General features: G+C 47.7%; 1 pseudogene; it reads right to left on the reverse strand.

Moving 5' to 3' along the window:
* Window positions 1–3,999: 3,999 nt before the first annotated feature.
* Window positions 4,000–5,479, reverse strand: LOC115282762 (annotated as a pseudogene).
* Between the last annotated feature and the right edge of the window lie 10,220 nt (window positions 5,480–15,699).

Here is a 15,699-nt window from a genome sequence, read left to right on the forward strand (position 1 = left end):
GGTGACCCCCTCTCGGAGCTCTGAGCCACCATGCTAGAGGTCCAACCACCCCGTGGGAAAGACGAGGTGGGGAGGCCTGAGATGCAGGAGAGCCAGATGTATGAGTGAAGCCATCTCGAATCCCCTCCTTCCCCAGCCCAGCCCAGCCGCCAGCTCAATACCACTGAGTGACCCAACTAATGCCAGCCACATGGAACAGAATCACCCAGCCAAGCCCCGTCTGAATTCCTGACCTACAAAATCATGAGATAGAAAAAAAGAGTTGTTGTTTTAGCTGCTAAGTTTTGGGGTGGTTTTTTATGCAGCCCTAATCGAAACACCCCTTTTATAGGCAAAGACATGACGGTTTACAGAGGTTCCGATGCACCCAAAGCCACACACCTGGCAAACATAAGCACCGAGATGTGAACCTAGGGTCACCTGCTCCGGATCCTGTTCCCATAACCACTGCGTTCTACTAGGGATTAGTCAGAACTCATAATGATGATTCTGATTTAAATGTTTGCTGTCTGGGGGTGCCTGGGTGGCTCAGTCGGTGAAGCGTCAGACTCGGATTTTAGCTCAGGTCACTGTCTCACGGTTCCAGAGATGGAGACCCATGTTGAACTCCATGCTGACAGTACAGAGTCTGCTTGGGATTCTCTCTCTCCCTGTCCCTCTGCCCCTCCCCCATGTACAAGAGCTCTCTCTCTCTCTCTCTCTCTCTCTCTCTCTTTCAAAATAAATAAACTTGAATAAATAAATAAATAGTTTGCTGTTTCTTTCATGGCCATAGTGTGAGTGGGAAAAAATACTGGACCAGGAAATTCCTGTGGTCCCAGCTTGCTCCCACCCCCAGCAGAGGATGCCCCAGAGTGGCATTGTGTCCTCTCAGCCCAGCCCCTCCTTTACTAGGAAAATGGGCATCCAGAAGAGGGGTTCCATATGACTGGCTTTTCTTTTCTTCTGAAAAAAGAAAAAAAGACACTCTAGAATCCAGAAGACTTCTCAACTCCACCCTTACCCCCAACCCCAGTCCACCTCACAGTTGGACGGCTACCTTAAAGAATGAAAGACACGAAGGGGGAAAGTGTGCTGTTTAAGTATGTAAAGACTCGATACAAATATATAAGGTCAGTCCCTGGATTTCTCTCGATAAGGTGTCAGAGGAGACGAACCGTCTACACCCAAGGAAAAGCAGACAATAAGTCCTCCCATGGAAGTGTGCCCTGCCTCACTAGCAATGAAAGAAATAGGCATCTATTAACTTCAAGGTATGATTATGTGCCTATTAAATGAGCGAAAATAAGTTAACAGTGATAAAATCTGATGTTGTCAGTGCCGTGGGGAAGGAGAGAGACTAGGGTGGCGGCTCAGATTGTCTGGGCTTTCTGGAAAGTGCTGGGCAGTGTGCAGAAACGGTAGAATGGCTCAAACCGTCTGACCTAGAAATCTGACTTGGGGAACTATACCCCAAGGAAATATCCAAGGGAAGAAAAAGACATTTGTATGAAGACATTCATAGCCATGCTTTTACAATATAGAAAATTGGAGACAGCCCAGCCACAGGGAATAGCTGAGCAAATCTGGCGGGTTGACAGGACGGAGTACTATGTAGCGATTCAAAATGACAAGCTGAGGACTGTGGGCTACGTAGAAATGTGTGTATATACGAAATCATCCTGAGAAAAAGAACAGAGCACAAATAGACACACTCAGATCACAACCATGAGTTATGTGTACGCGAGTTATCAAAGATCTAAAGAGAATTTGGCACAGTCATTGAACTTAAGGCTCATTAGTTTCCATATTCTATCAAAATTTCGCTTCCATTCACAATTTGTAAAAGGAAAAGGAGGAATCCCCTGGGGAAGCAAATTCCTCAGATCTCCCTGGTCTCTGGTTTCCTGGGCTGGGGGAGGTTCTTTCTTTGTTCCAATCTCAGTTCTTCCTGCTGCCCCTCCTTCCCCAACCATTTCTTATTGTTCATTCTCCGAGGAAGCTACAAAGCCGCTCTGTGTCCCACCTCTCCTTTGTTTAATATAATATCCCTTCAGAAACAAAATGACAATTCCATTCCCCCACCGCCACTTCACAAGGTTGCCCTGGATTCCTGGACTCAAGCATCCGCTTCTTGTTAAGAATTTCAAACAGCTCCTCCGAAAGCAGACACTGGCCATGGCCCAACCTTGAAATGAAAAGGAAACCAGCTTCTGAAGCCTTCTCCCTCTTCTCTCAGGGTTGCCCTGTCCTTGCGGCTGTCCTGACAGGGGTAGGCAGAGAGAAGCCATCCCTTCAAATTCCATTTAACACCCATTTTGGATCGGAAGACTATTAAAGAAAGAGCCAGCAGCCCTACAGCGCGAGGCTGTGTGTCAGCAATTGCTGCTCGTGTCCTGGGGCAGAGCCGTGGAGGATGTGAGGCTGAACTGCTCATCTGACGGCTTGATTGACGCTTCGCAGATGGGGGTGGGAGAGCCCAGCCAGGGAAGCTGCAGCCTGTACCGCTCAAAATAATGAGAGAACCTGAATCGGGAGAGAGCGTGGAATAAATAAGAGAGACCTAGGAGTTGGATGGTGAGGGAGAATCTTCCGTTCTCGTTCCTCCTCCCTCTCTGCCAAGGAGCTGGAGCCTGGGGCAAGGAGGCAGGCAGACCAGAAAGTGCCCCCCCAGACCCATTCTGCCAGCTGCCAGGGGTGTTTGGAGCCCTGAATGTGCAGAAGGTGCCAGAGTGAGAAAACCAGAAGCCGCAGAACTGGATCTGTATGTGGGCTCCACACACACTGTGGACCCACTGCATGCCTTTATTTTTACTCTCCAAAGCCCACCCCCCATCCCCACTCCCTTTGCCCCAGGTCCTCCATCTGCCTTCACTCACCTAGATTCTTGCATTAATCTCCTTCCCAGGCTCCTGGCCCCAACTTGCCCCTCTTAATCTATCCTTCCATGTTCTCACGAGAGTCCTCTCTCTAAACAGCAAGTCAACCCGTCAGTCCCCTACTGAAGATTCTGTAACAGCCACCCATTTCCCATTAGGATAAAATCTCTTGGCACACGGGCACTTTGCGTTCTGGCCTCTGCTGGCTCCTGCAGCTCTAGCATAGGTCCCTCTTCACTGGGCTCTTTAGGGCCTGGCAAGGCTGAGCTGAGGCAGGTTTCAGCGTTTGCCATGATCATTTCAAATTCCCCGACACCCCAAACCAACTTGGATGTCCTCTCTCCTATATTCCCTTCTCTGTCTATGTCTCACTGATAATGATGAGCCAAGTGCATTGTAATTGTTTGAGTGTCTGCCTTTCCCCATAAGCTCCTAAAGGGGAAGGGGTCTGCTTTTGATTGTCATTTTTCGCAGGTGATACAGACATACAGAACAACAATTACAAGGTCCAAAAGAAAACGCTGTGAAGCGGGCGTCTCTCCCTATCCTCAGTCACTCGGTTCTCCTCGAATGCAGTACTGTTTTCTTTCTGTGTCCTTTCAGAGGTGTTCGATGGGTGTACAAACACATTTAAACTACATATTCCCTTTTTTTTAAAATCTCAGAAGTAGCACACTACACAGCCTCTTGCTGTTTCCATTTCCTATATCGTGGCTCCCACATGAGTCAGATGGAGCTAGCACATTCTTCCTGATGGTCACAGAATATTCCATGCACGGAAAAAGCATTTAGGACAGAGAAGGCACCATACATTTTTTTAAATGTTTAGTTTTGAATGAGAGACACAGTGTAAGTGGGGGAGGGGCAGAGAGTGAGGGAGACACAGAATCCCAAGCAGGCTTTAGGCTCCGAGCCGTCAGCACAGAGCCCAATGTGGGGCTTGACCTCACGCACCGCAAGATCGTAACCTGAACCAAAGTTGAACACTTAACCGGCAGAGCCACCCAGGCGCCCAGGCACCCATACATGTTTGCTGAAGGTACAGTAGGTTTCTCTGGCTGCCAAAGGCACCTTGGACTCATGCAGCTCTCTAGCTATCTGGTATTCGGTGTTCAGGGCGGTCTTAGCCAGGCAAGGTTTATCAAAGGCTGACAGAGCCCATCTTCAGGCCTGTAGGACAGAGGGGATCAACACCCAGAGACTCTGGCTTCTGCTTCCTGCTGTCCTTTTGTGTTTGCATTTATCTAGTGGCTAATATTACAATCAACTCTGCTCCCCCAAGATACAAGCATTTCACTGCTAGGCAGTCTTGGGGCAGGGGGAGGGGGTGGCTGGAGAAGGGAAAAAAAGAAATTCCTGCTAATTGGGGCTGAAAACTCTGAAAAAAAAATTAAGTCACTATTTAGCTTGGCAAGGAAGCATCTACCTCAGACCCCACTAGGACAATGCAGTAAAAAAGAGAGAGGAGGCAATGCCATTGTCTTAAGGGAAAACTCCTCTGAAGATGAACCCTGGACTCTTCTTTTTTTCCTTTTACTTAATAAAGTTTTATTTTCCAAAACGTACAGTTGGCAGGGCCTGTTCCTGCATCTTCACCAGCAATTGGCACATCTCCACCTTGGTGTTGCTGGTGTAAATGATGTGAGCTCTGTGCTTTGAAACCAGTTTAATAAATCCTTTACCGGGGCGCCTGGGTGGCTCAGTCGGTTAAGCGTCCGACTTCGGCTCATGTCATGATCTCACGGTTTGTGAGCTTGAGCCCCTCATCGGTGCTATCAGTGCAGAACCTGCTTCGGATCCTCTGTCTCCCTCTCTCTCTGCCCCTCCCCTCCTCTCGCATGTTCATGAGATCTCTCTCTCTCTCTCTCTCTCTCTCTCTCTCTCTCTCTCTCAAAAATAAACAGTTTAATGATAAGAAATCCTTTACCAAGGACTGAAGGGCAGCCCTGGCCAGAGGCCAGCATCCCCGCCCCCTAAATCTTCAGTTTCTCAAAGACAACAGCTGGGGTTGTCAGTTTAGATTTGGGAACTTCCTTACAGAGTTTGTATATGTTACTTTGTCAGATGAGAGAGACCAGGTTATGGAGCTTGTCCCGAATTTTGCCTTTGGATGGCTTCTCCTTTCTGGCCTTGCCCCCAGATCGTGGGTCTTTGTCTTTTTTGGATGACTTTCTAGCATCATTCTTCTTCTTTTGTCCTTGGACAGCACTGAGAAGCTTAGAGAATACTGTCACCCCTGCAGCCTCGCTAAGATATCAGACAAAAGGCAAATACTGGAATCCTTTTTTTAAATTTCATTTATTTATTTTGAGAAAGAGAGAGAGAGAGCTGGGCAGGGGCAGAGAGAGAGAGAGAGGGAGAAAGAATCCCAAGCAGGCTCCACACCCCCAGCTCAGAACTCAATGCAGGGCTCAAACTCACAAACCATGAGATCATGACCTGAGCCAAAACAAGAGTAGGATGCTTAACCAACTGAGCCATCCAGGCTCCTCAAATACTGGAATCTTCTTAATCTTGTTTCGAAGTCTCACTATCCCAGCTCTACACAAATCTGTGTGCACAGCTGCACATCCATCTAACAGTGGTGCTCTAGGACATACCATGTGTTCCTTAGGAGGCATCTTTATATCTATGTATGTCTGCATGGGGATACTTCCACCACTAGGCTTTTGGAGAGGTCCCATTAATGCAAACGTTGGGGAAAATAGCAAATCAAAGAGTGCTGAAAACCGGTGTCCCAGTTCTGCCCCTTGGAGGTGAGGGTGTGTTTAGGATGGAAACAACATACGAGCCATCTGTTGGGAGCCTCTCCTCCCTTTTCTGGAGAGACTCTCTCATGGCTTTACCATGCTTCAGAGCCTGGCTGTCAGGACACTCTGGGATTGGCAGTGAGGAGTGAGAAATGGGGGCAGGAAAAGTCAAGTGGCCTTCACATGTATTGGATTGGGCTGGTTTAATGTGACAAATAGCAACCCAAATTCACTAGCATGCAGGAGGACCAACTCCAGGGATTCAGTGCTCTGATATTCTCCAGTTTTCAAGAACCTACGGTCTCTCCCTCTCCTATCTGTTCAGCCTGATGCTGTTGTGTGTTGGAGAATGTGGATGGAAATGGGAGCTCGGGTTCTCCCAATGCGATACTGCCAAACGTAAGGCAGAGAATCAGAGGGAAGCCTGAGGGGAAGGAGGAAAAGGAAGGGGAGCAGAACTCTGGATAGCAACTCCCGTGTCATCACTCCCCATCTTCCACTAGTTGCCTCCAGGCTGGCCTCCAAAGCCAGTCTGGCCCAAATCCTGAGTCATAATGTCTGCAAGACTCATTTCCCTTCCTTGGCTTTCTCTCAGGTTCTTCTTCTTCTACTTTTATTTTCTCTTTCTGCCTTGGGTCTCCTTCCTGTCCTTGACATCAAGAGAGAAAAAGAGGTATGAGGGATGGCCTTTGTAGAGAAACAGTAGGCTACCAGGACCTGGCTGGGAAAGAGGCCTTGAGGCAGTGGAAAGGGTAGGGGAGCCTAAGGGATCAGGGAATCTCAGGCACCAAAGCCACAAAACTCTACTTCTTAGTGGGAGGCTTAGTGCTCTTTTTCCTAATTGAGTATTTTATGGAACGTGTAAGACCACTGGGGCTGGAAAGACAACACAGAGCTACATACTTCCCTCCTCTCTCCTATGGCTACTGGTTTAGACAGGACATTTATGCTTGGGATTCACTGGCCTCTTGAATCTGTGGACTAGTGTCTTCCATCAGTTCTGGAAAGTTCTTAGCCATTATCTCTTCTCAAATATTTGCCTCTCCCTTATTTGCTATTTTCCATTTTTCTGGGATGCTAATTAAATGTATACTAAGCCTCTAGCCACTGTCTTCTCCATTCCCTCTCCCCTTTTTGTCTCTCCACACTGCATGCTGGGTAATTTCTCACTATGATCCTCTACTTTGCTAATTCTCTGTTCTACTGTGTCATGGCTGCTTTTAAATTAATGAGTTGAATTTTAATTGCAGTGACTATTTTTTTATTTTTGTTTAGAATTTCTATTTGGGTTTTTTAAAGTCCATCTTGCTCCTTTATGTAATTTTTTTATTCCATGTACATATTTTCAAGCTTGTCCTTATTTCTCTGACCACAATAAGCATGATTGTTCTATAGTCTATGTTTGATCAGTCTAATGTGTGAAGTCTTCTCAGGTATTTTTCATTTATCTCTTGTGTCTATGAGAAACATGAAACCTTATTTTCTTCTAAACTTGTCTACCCTTAACCATGTTCTGGTAACTGCACTTGAACAAACTATCATTTATTACACATTAATGTATTATATGTCATTCCAAATATATAGGAATACTTTGAATATGAAGGGGCTTGCCCCTGAGAGGACTGAGCTTACTTCTGCCAGATTCTAGGGGTGTCATCAGTCCTGAGCTATCTAAATGGATTCTCCAGTCTGAGGTCCTCTGGATCCTGCAGGAGTCCTTTGGGGTCTCAGTGGATTGAAGGGAAGATGTTCTATCAGACTCCTCACCATGGGGAGGGGGCACTGAGTATGGGTTTCTAGCCCAACCATTCCCCCAGATGATCAAAATAAAAGTTCATGTTTACTAAGATTAACAGATGTTCTTTGAGGGAAAAGTGCTTTGGGATTTTATCAACCAACCCTTTGGAGCTTTTATGATAATTTGACATCTAATCTAGCACTTTAGTTGGTTTTACTTGGATAGTCGGTTCAAATAATTCAGCCTGACATTACCAGGTTTCCAACCTCAGTTGTAATCAGATTATTGGTACCCAACATCCATCTGCTCTCCAGTACATCTTCCATTTACATTCCCCTGTTTCCTCCTCCCCAGATACAAAGAGGGACTACCTCCTTCAGAGGGCAGCAAGAGTGAGAATTTCATAATAGCTACCATGAGAGCCAGATTTAGGGGTGAACCAGCTCGACTTTGGCTGAAGGGCTGGTATACCTGTGACCTAAAGCATCATCATGAATTGGAATAAGATAGAAGAGAATTTTGCTGCCCAGGTGTCTTCAAGGGAATCCCCATCCTTGTTTGAAAGGAAGACTATTTTCATAAGATGCAGGTAGAGGCTATGACCTCCAAAGTTAACTGCCTTCAGCTGAAAGCAAGTCCTGCATACATATAGCTTTTGTTTTAAAGAAGGGAGCACGCACTTGCCCATCAGGGCTGCATTGCTCAGAACAATAGGGAAACATGGTCTTCTGTTCATCCTACTTCTTTGCAGCACCTAACCTCTTTAAATCAAATGTTGAACAAATATTTAAAGAAAATCAGTTTTCTCTAAGTACAGCAAAAAACTGGCAACACAAGTTGCCTTCTGGGGAGTGAAGCTGGGTGGAATCTTGTTACAGAAAAAGCCTTAGAAGAAAATGCTGTACAGGTAATTGCTGTCCCGAGGGGGTTCAGGGCATTGTCAGCATCCTGCTCACATCGAAGCTCCCAACCGCAGTCGGGGTTTGGCCAGGGTAGGATCAAAATCCACTGAAAGGCCAGGGAACAGGTGAAAGGTGGTGTGCAGCATCTGGAAATTTAGGGAACATAAAAGGGGTGAGATTGCAGAGCCCACGCTGGGTCCCATCTCACTGAGCAGGGTTCTCACACAGAACTTTGGGAGGATCCATGCCAAGCTCACAGTAGCATGGCATTAGCCAACTGTTCCCTCGTCCTGCCTTGTCCTTGGCAGCCCTCTCTCTGTCTCTCTCTCTGAGTCTCTCCAAACTCCTGCCCCTCTCTCCCTCTCTCTCTACCTTTCTCATACTTGTCCACCTTTATTTTCTTAGGACTTAGAGGAGCAGAAGAAAGAAGGCTCAGAAAACATTTTGGGAGAAGTCCAGCTGTGTTTGGAACAGACTCTCAGAACATCTTGCCCAGAATTCTGGAAGGAAAGGAGAAAGCCAAGGTTTGTGGAATGGGCTGGGGAAGGTCTGCCTGGAGCCCATCCAAAAGGCTTCCTGGATAACCCTCATCCTTATCATTGCCCCTTAATCACCCTTTGCCACATCGCATACACTTATCAAAAGTTTCACGGCACTTACTTTATAGATATTCGACCTTCACGATGGCCCCGTGAGTTGGGCAGGGCAGGCATTTTTAACCCCATTTTGCCGATGAGGAAACTGGTAGCTAGTAAGTGACAGAGGCAGCATCCCAACCCCCCACCCAGGACCTCAAGCCCCAAGCCTTTCTCCTCATCTAGACGCAGGTCCAATGCTCTCACTCCAGGGCATCCTGGGTCCTGGGCTCAGTGCTTTTCTGAAGGAAGGGCAAGGAGGTGGCTCATTCCATGTTGCAAATCACAGCATCCCCCACCCCTCCTCTGCAAAGAGAAGGAACATGACCCCCAATGGGAAGAAATTCTAAAGCAGCCCCCTAGGGACCTCTGGAGAAGCTGTTTGATTTATTTCAGTCCCTACTGGTATTCTGTGCCACATTTATAAACGTCAGCGCCGGAAATGAAGTTCCCACTGCCTTAGCAGCTGCTGGTTGGTGCTGCTGCTCACTCAGGGTTCAGATAAAGCGCCCCCCCACCTTGATTGAGAGAGAGCTGAGAATAAAAGAAAAATAAAAGCCCCCTGGAGCATTGATGGAAGGGAGGGGGCAGTTTCTCAGGAAGAGAAAGGGAAGTGATCTAGAAAAGGCTGATTTTAGTGGAACAGAGAGAGTGTGTGCATGTGTATATGGGAAAGGGAGAGAATAAGGAAAAGATCCAGTTTTTAAGGCTACATGGAAAATAAATACTTTCTGTTCATGCAGAGAGAGGAAAAGTCATGAAATCATGGTCTGTTTCAGGGGCTCTGACAAGATGGAAGAAAGGGGATCAGTGGTCTTTGTCACCTCTGGGTTTCTCCTCTTCCCTGAGCAGAATCTGCTATCTTCTGGGGTCTGGGCCAGGGACAGAAAGTGGCAGAGACTAAAAGCAAAAGAGTCCTGCAAGAGAGTGGAAAGAAATGAAAGGTAAAATGTTCCCAAAGGACCACAGAGATCCAAGTCTCTGTCGTTATTAACTGAACCCATGGCTGAGATTGCCACGGCCCTGCTGCCGGGAGTCTGTAGACACTGGTGCCCACACTCTGCAACAGCGCCTTCTCTTGCGGGTCTCCTGAATCCGTGATACTTCTTGGTCTTTGAGAGATGTTGGTTGGGACCATTTCCAACAGTCCTGGCAGAGCACCTGAGGGATTCAGCAGTTAACCAAAGGATGGCCTCAATGATCCCCAAAGCTGCAAGACATTAAAAAGTCACTTTTAATTAGATTTTTTTGTATCTTCATGGTTTTTTAAAATGTTTTATTTATTTTTGATACAGAGAGAGACAGAACATGAGAGGGGGAGGGGCAGAGAGAGAAGGAGACACAGAGCCTGATGCGGGGCTCGAGCCCACGAATGTGAGATCTGACCTGAGCTGAAGCTGGAGGCTTAACCAACTGAGCCACCCAGGCGCCCTGTATCTTCATGTTAAAACCTACTAAGCCAAGGGCACCTGGGTGGCTCAGGCGGTTAAGTGTCCGGACTTCAGCTCATGATCTCATGGTTCATAAGTTCGAGCCCCGCGTCGGGCTCCGTGCTGACAGCTCAAAGCCTGGAGCCTGCTTTGGATGCTGAGTCTCCCTCTCTCTCTGCCCCTCCCCTGCTCACACTCAGTCTCTCTCTCTCAAAAATAAATAAATGTTAAAAAAAATTTTAATAAAAAAAACATACTGTGCCAAATCTTCCCAAATGACCATTGTTCTCTTCAAAGTCACCCCCTTGAAAGGTTTTGTAGTTAACCCAGGGGCCTGGTATGTGGCGTAAATCATTCTGGAGGGCAATTTGGTAAATATTTCACGGCCAATTTATAACGCAGACAGTAAAATGTCATATTATTTTATATAGGTTCCTTCCTCTCCTTTAACTTGTTTATCACACTTGCTTCCTGGTAACTTTTGGCCCTTTCCAAGCACTATATCCTCTGGCATGCTGTTAGCTCAGGGTGCTTTGAACCCGCCCTTGGAGGACAGGATAATTCCATGAGGGATTGGAAATAGAACTATTAGCATAAAGAGAGAAATACACAAGAGGGAGAATAGTTATATTAATGTGATGGGTATCTGGGTGGGATTTTGCTTCTTTTCACTTTCCTTATATGGATAGAAATGTTTCTGTTTTAAAAAAAAAAGCATGAAGTAAACAAAATGTGACATATTTATACAGTAGAATATCATTCAGCCTTAAAAAGGAAGGAAGTTCTGACACATGCTATAACAGGGTGAACCCTTGAAAACATTATGCTGAGTGAAAGAAGCCCGTCACTTGGGGCGCCTGAGTACTCAGTTGGCTGAGCATCTGATTTGGGCTCAGGTCATGATCTCGCAGCTTAGGAGTTTGAGCCCCACATCAGGCTCCCAGCTGTCAGCGTCACTTCAGATCCTCTGTCCCCTCTCTCTCTGCTCCTTCCCCACTCGCTCTCTCCGTCTTCCTCAAAATAAATACACTTAAAAAAAAAGCCAGTCACAAAAAAAGATAAATACTATATTATTATCCCACTTACATGAGGTACCTAGAGTAGTCAAGTTCACAGAGACAGAAAATAGGTTGGCAGTTGCCAGGGGCTGGGAGAATGGAGAATGGAAATCAGTGCTTAATGGGTACAGAATTTCAGTTTGGAAATGGAAAAGTTCTGGAGATGGCCAGTTCTAATGGGTACACACTAATGTGAATTCACTTAATGCCACTGAACTGTACACTTAAAAAGCAGTTAAAATGAGGGCACTTGGGTGGCTGAGTCGTTTAAGGGTCCAACTCTGAATTTCAGCTTGGGTCATGATCTCATGGTTCATGGGTTCGAGCCTTGCATCAGGCAGTGCACTAACAGTGCAGAGCCTGCCTGCGATTCTCTCTCTCTCCCTCTCCCTTTATTCCTTCCCTGCTTGTTCTCTCTCTCTCTCTCAAAATAAATAAGCTTTTTAAAAAAGTGGTTAAATGGTAAATTTCATGTTATGCAACTTTTACCACCAAAAAAAAAGTGTGGATAACAAAATCAAATCTAGTCTCAGAAGGTGAGGATTTGACATCACTGATGGTATTCAAAAAAATATGCTCTGGGGCAGGACAATGCCTAAGAGAAAGGCCCAAAATATTCTTTTCTCTGGATCAAAACAGTGTCAGGAAGGTAGCCTTCACTCCGGCTTTGAACCCGTTCCAGGGTGGAGCCACACTTCCTCCAGGTCCTCTGTTTTCACACCTCCTGTACATTGGGAGCCTGCTGCTGCAAAACCATTCGCCCAGCCCTGGAATGTTCCACAGCAAAGCCTGGGTCTCCCTGACCTCGCTCACGGGGGCTGGCCGGACCCCTGGTAGCATGAACGATGCTATAGCAAGTCATAGCTCTGCTGGCCAGGCGGCTGCTGAGGTGGCTTTTTAATCCTCCAGCCGTGCCTTCCTAGTGATTGCTTTTATTAGGAAATGTAATGAAAAAGACTGTATGAAGCCCCTGCCAGAAAAAAAAAAAGCTAATAAGATTTTGCACCAAGTGTGGCGAGAAAAGAAAAGGGGGAAAAAGCACATTAGGAGTCAGATAATGAGATAAATGAAAGACCGCAGGGAAGATCATTTTTGCAGACTTGCTGGATGGTTGTAAAATTTTTAATTTGCTGAATTCTCTTTTTTCTCCATCTCTGACTCTCCCCATCTCTCTCACTGGCTTTCTGGAAGCTCCGAGTTTTATCCCTGTCTTTCTCTCTTCACCTCTCCCCTCTCTTCTGTGGTTGCTCTCCCTCTGTTTCAGCGCTTGCTTTTTGGGCGTGCGCATGTGTACACATGTGCATGTGCGTGCTTGTGCATGTGCGTGGGTTTCCTTTAACCACTCAGGACTTGGGCAGGAGGCTGGCACCTTGAGCAGCAAGTCAGAAGGAGCAAGAGGACAAAGGACTGCAGCTCCCCACCCCCCCTTCTGGGAGCTGCTGTGATTTGGCTGAAGGCAGAGAAAGAGGAAGAGATCAAGGGAAGAAGGAGGAGAAAAACGGGACTGCGACTGCGGAGGAAGGACAGGAGATCAAAGACCAGAGAAGTAAGGAGGAAGAGAAAGCCCCCGCTGCTCCTGCAAATCGATTCTCCGCAATGCCCGCCTTCCCGTCTGTGCTCTGAGCGGCTGAGCAGAATGCCACCTCCATAGGTTGCCAGGCCTGAACAGAAGGGCTCTGGGGCACGGGGCAGGCGCAAAGGCCAGGCTGCTAGGGACCACTGGGCCTGCCTTGCCCTGTGGGGAGAGGTCTCACTTCTCCAGGACGCCCTTCTCACCATCCAAGCTTTGAGGAGGTCCTCTCCAAAATGGGGCTTGGGTACTAGCTTTGGTGGACTCCTACCTCCTGTCCCACACTTGGGAGTTTCTTTGCCCCTCTGCATAAATCCCAGTCCCCACTGCTGTTGGAGGGTAGACAGTGGACATGATGAATAGCTTCCCCAGGGGACGGAGGAACCTGTGAAAGTACAGGACTGAATGGCTCAGGGTGGAGACACGTTGTCAGTTATTAGGAAAACCTCTCTCCCTCTTCCATCTCTTGTTCCTTCCCCAGGGGGGATGATCTGCTCTGCTTCCTCCCAGGGAAGACTTCTCTCGCTGTGCTCTGCCTCCAGCAAAAGTGTGCTGTTGGCTACCAAGAGGATGGGCGTTTCCTCTACCGGCCGCTGCAGAAGAGAAGAGAGCGGAAAAAATCGGCAAGGTCCTTGGGGCACCTGGGTGGCTCAGTCGGTTAAGCCTCCGACTTTGGCTCAGGTCAGATCTCACGTTCGTGGGTTCAAGCCCCGCTTTGGGCTCTGTGCTGACGGCTAGCTCAGAGCTTGGAGCCTGCTTCCGGTTCTGTGTCTCCTTCTCTCTCTGCCCCCTCCCCCTCTCATGCTCTGTCTGTATCCAAGATAAATAAAAAAACATTAAAAAAATTTATTTTAAAAAATCGGCAAGGTCCATGGGAAGGAGAGGACTTCTCAGAAGGGGGCGTGGGCAATCTGGCAGTGGGGCCCCAAGCCAGCGGGACATAGAAGGTGGACTGGGATAGAGACAGGCAGTCCCAAGAGGGAAGATGGAATTGGTTCAAGGTCAGTGGGGGGTGAGGGGGGAGGTTTGCAACTTGACCGTGAAATAAAATAAGCTGGGAATAAGAGCAAAAGCACATGGTGTTTCATAAGCTCCTCACCACAATCCTGTGAAGCTGGTACTATCGTTAACATCTCCATTTTATACACGGGAAAACTGAGGCATGGTGTGAGGTTAACTACTTCTCTCTATTAAAACAGGAGACAAGTTTGCAAAGTATCAGAGACTACTCAAGAGGGAAAAGAGCACTGTGGTTGAGAACGTGAACTTTTGGACCAGACAGCTCGAAACGGACTAGCAGTGGGACCTTGGATGAGATCCTTAGAACCTAAGGTTACCCCTCAGAGCAACAGGAAGAAAACTGAAAGAATGTCAGTTAAACCTGCACACAGCGCCAGCCCCTGAGCTCAGTCAGCGTCAGTGCTTAATGTCATTACCCCCGACTCCCCAGTGTTTGGCATGTGGCAACCCTCGGCTTTCCCCCTCTGATCTCCCACCAGAAACACTGGAGATGGGTCCTCCCAGGGATCAAATTCTTAGGGGCACATAGTCCCGCAGACAGGCCCCAAAGAGCTCCAGCACCCACAGCACAGCCCCTCACCCCAGAGCGTCCCTCCCCTGCTCTGATCCAGTGATCCCAGGGGTTCCTAGGCTATGGGAGCACCCCCCAGTACTGTGGCTCAGTGAACGGTTCAGGGAGTGTGTCACCCTCCTTCCCTCCCCTGGCCCCTGCTTTTCTCTTGATGGAGAAGGCACAAATTAGGCAGAAAGGAAAATGTTGACAGTTCCCAGCCCTCCCTTGCTGGGGATAAAGAGAAATACGTTAACCGTTGAAGCTTTAGGTGGATCAAACACAGCTTGTGAGATGCTTCAAATGTATTATTCATCTCACCAATGAGATGCAATCTTGGGCTTTCTCTTGCCTCCCCATCAAGAGGAAACCTCAGCCACTGTGGAGATGCTGGGCTCCAGAGAGGAGGGGGGCACCTTCAGAATGCCATCTTTTCGACGTTGCATCAGTAAGTCTGTCTCCAGTCCTTCTTATTCCTCTTGAAGCTTTCCAAATGGTATGGGTCAACTTGCCAGAGAATCTAAGGCTGCAAAGTCTGCAGGTAAAACCCACGGAATGGGCACAACAAACACTTGGAATCAAAGAGTAACTGTGACACTCAGAGGCAGGACACATGTGACCCTGAGAGGTCCTCAATGTGCCACTTGAACTTGAGGGATGTAACTCTCACAGGCTGGGAGAGCTCTAAGGGAAGGCATTTCAACCATGCCATGAGCTCGAAGACACACTGTGCATAGGAGGACCGCACTTCCCCTCTGGTTGGATGTCTGGTGGAAGGATCTGGATTCAGATATGACTCTCAGGCTTGTGGTTTGGACAGGTGGACACCCCTGAGGGTTCTACATTCATTCCTTGCTCCTCCTCCTTTCCCCTTTGGCCGCTGAGGTCCCCTGTGGGCTCCTGCCCACATCCCAGGGTTCGGAGGCACCAGAGCAAACTTCCCAAATCACACACCACTACCTCCTCCCTAAACCTCACCCCAGCATCCCATGATTTTGCCCCACTATCTCACAAAGCTTTCATTTGTGCTATGCAGGGCATAAGGGGCGGAAGCGAGGATAGAGAGTGGGCGCCACTGCTGGAATGGGAACAGCCCAGAAGAAAGGGATTTTGACATAATATATCAAAAAGCCTTAGAGTGTACATTCCCTTTGACCCAGAAATCCCATCTCTTAGAAAGTGCTCCAA

Source organism: Suricata suricatta, chromosome 17, assembly GCF_006229205.1.
Source record: "Suricata suricatta isolate VVHF042 chromosome 17, meerkat_22Aug2017_6uvM2_HiC, whole genome shotgun sequence".
In the NCBI taxonomy this organism is placed as follows: Eukaryota; Metazoa; Chordata; class Mammalia; order Carnivora; family Herpestidae; genus Suricata; species Suricata suricatta.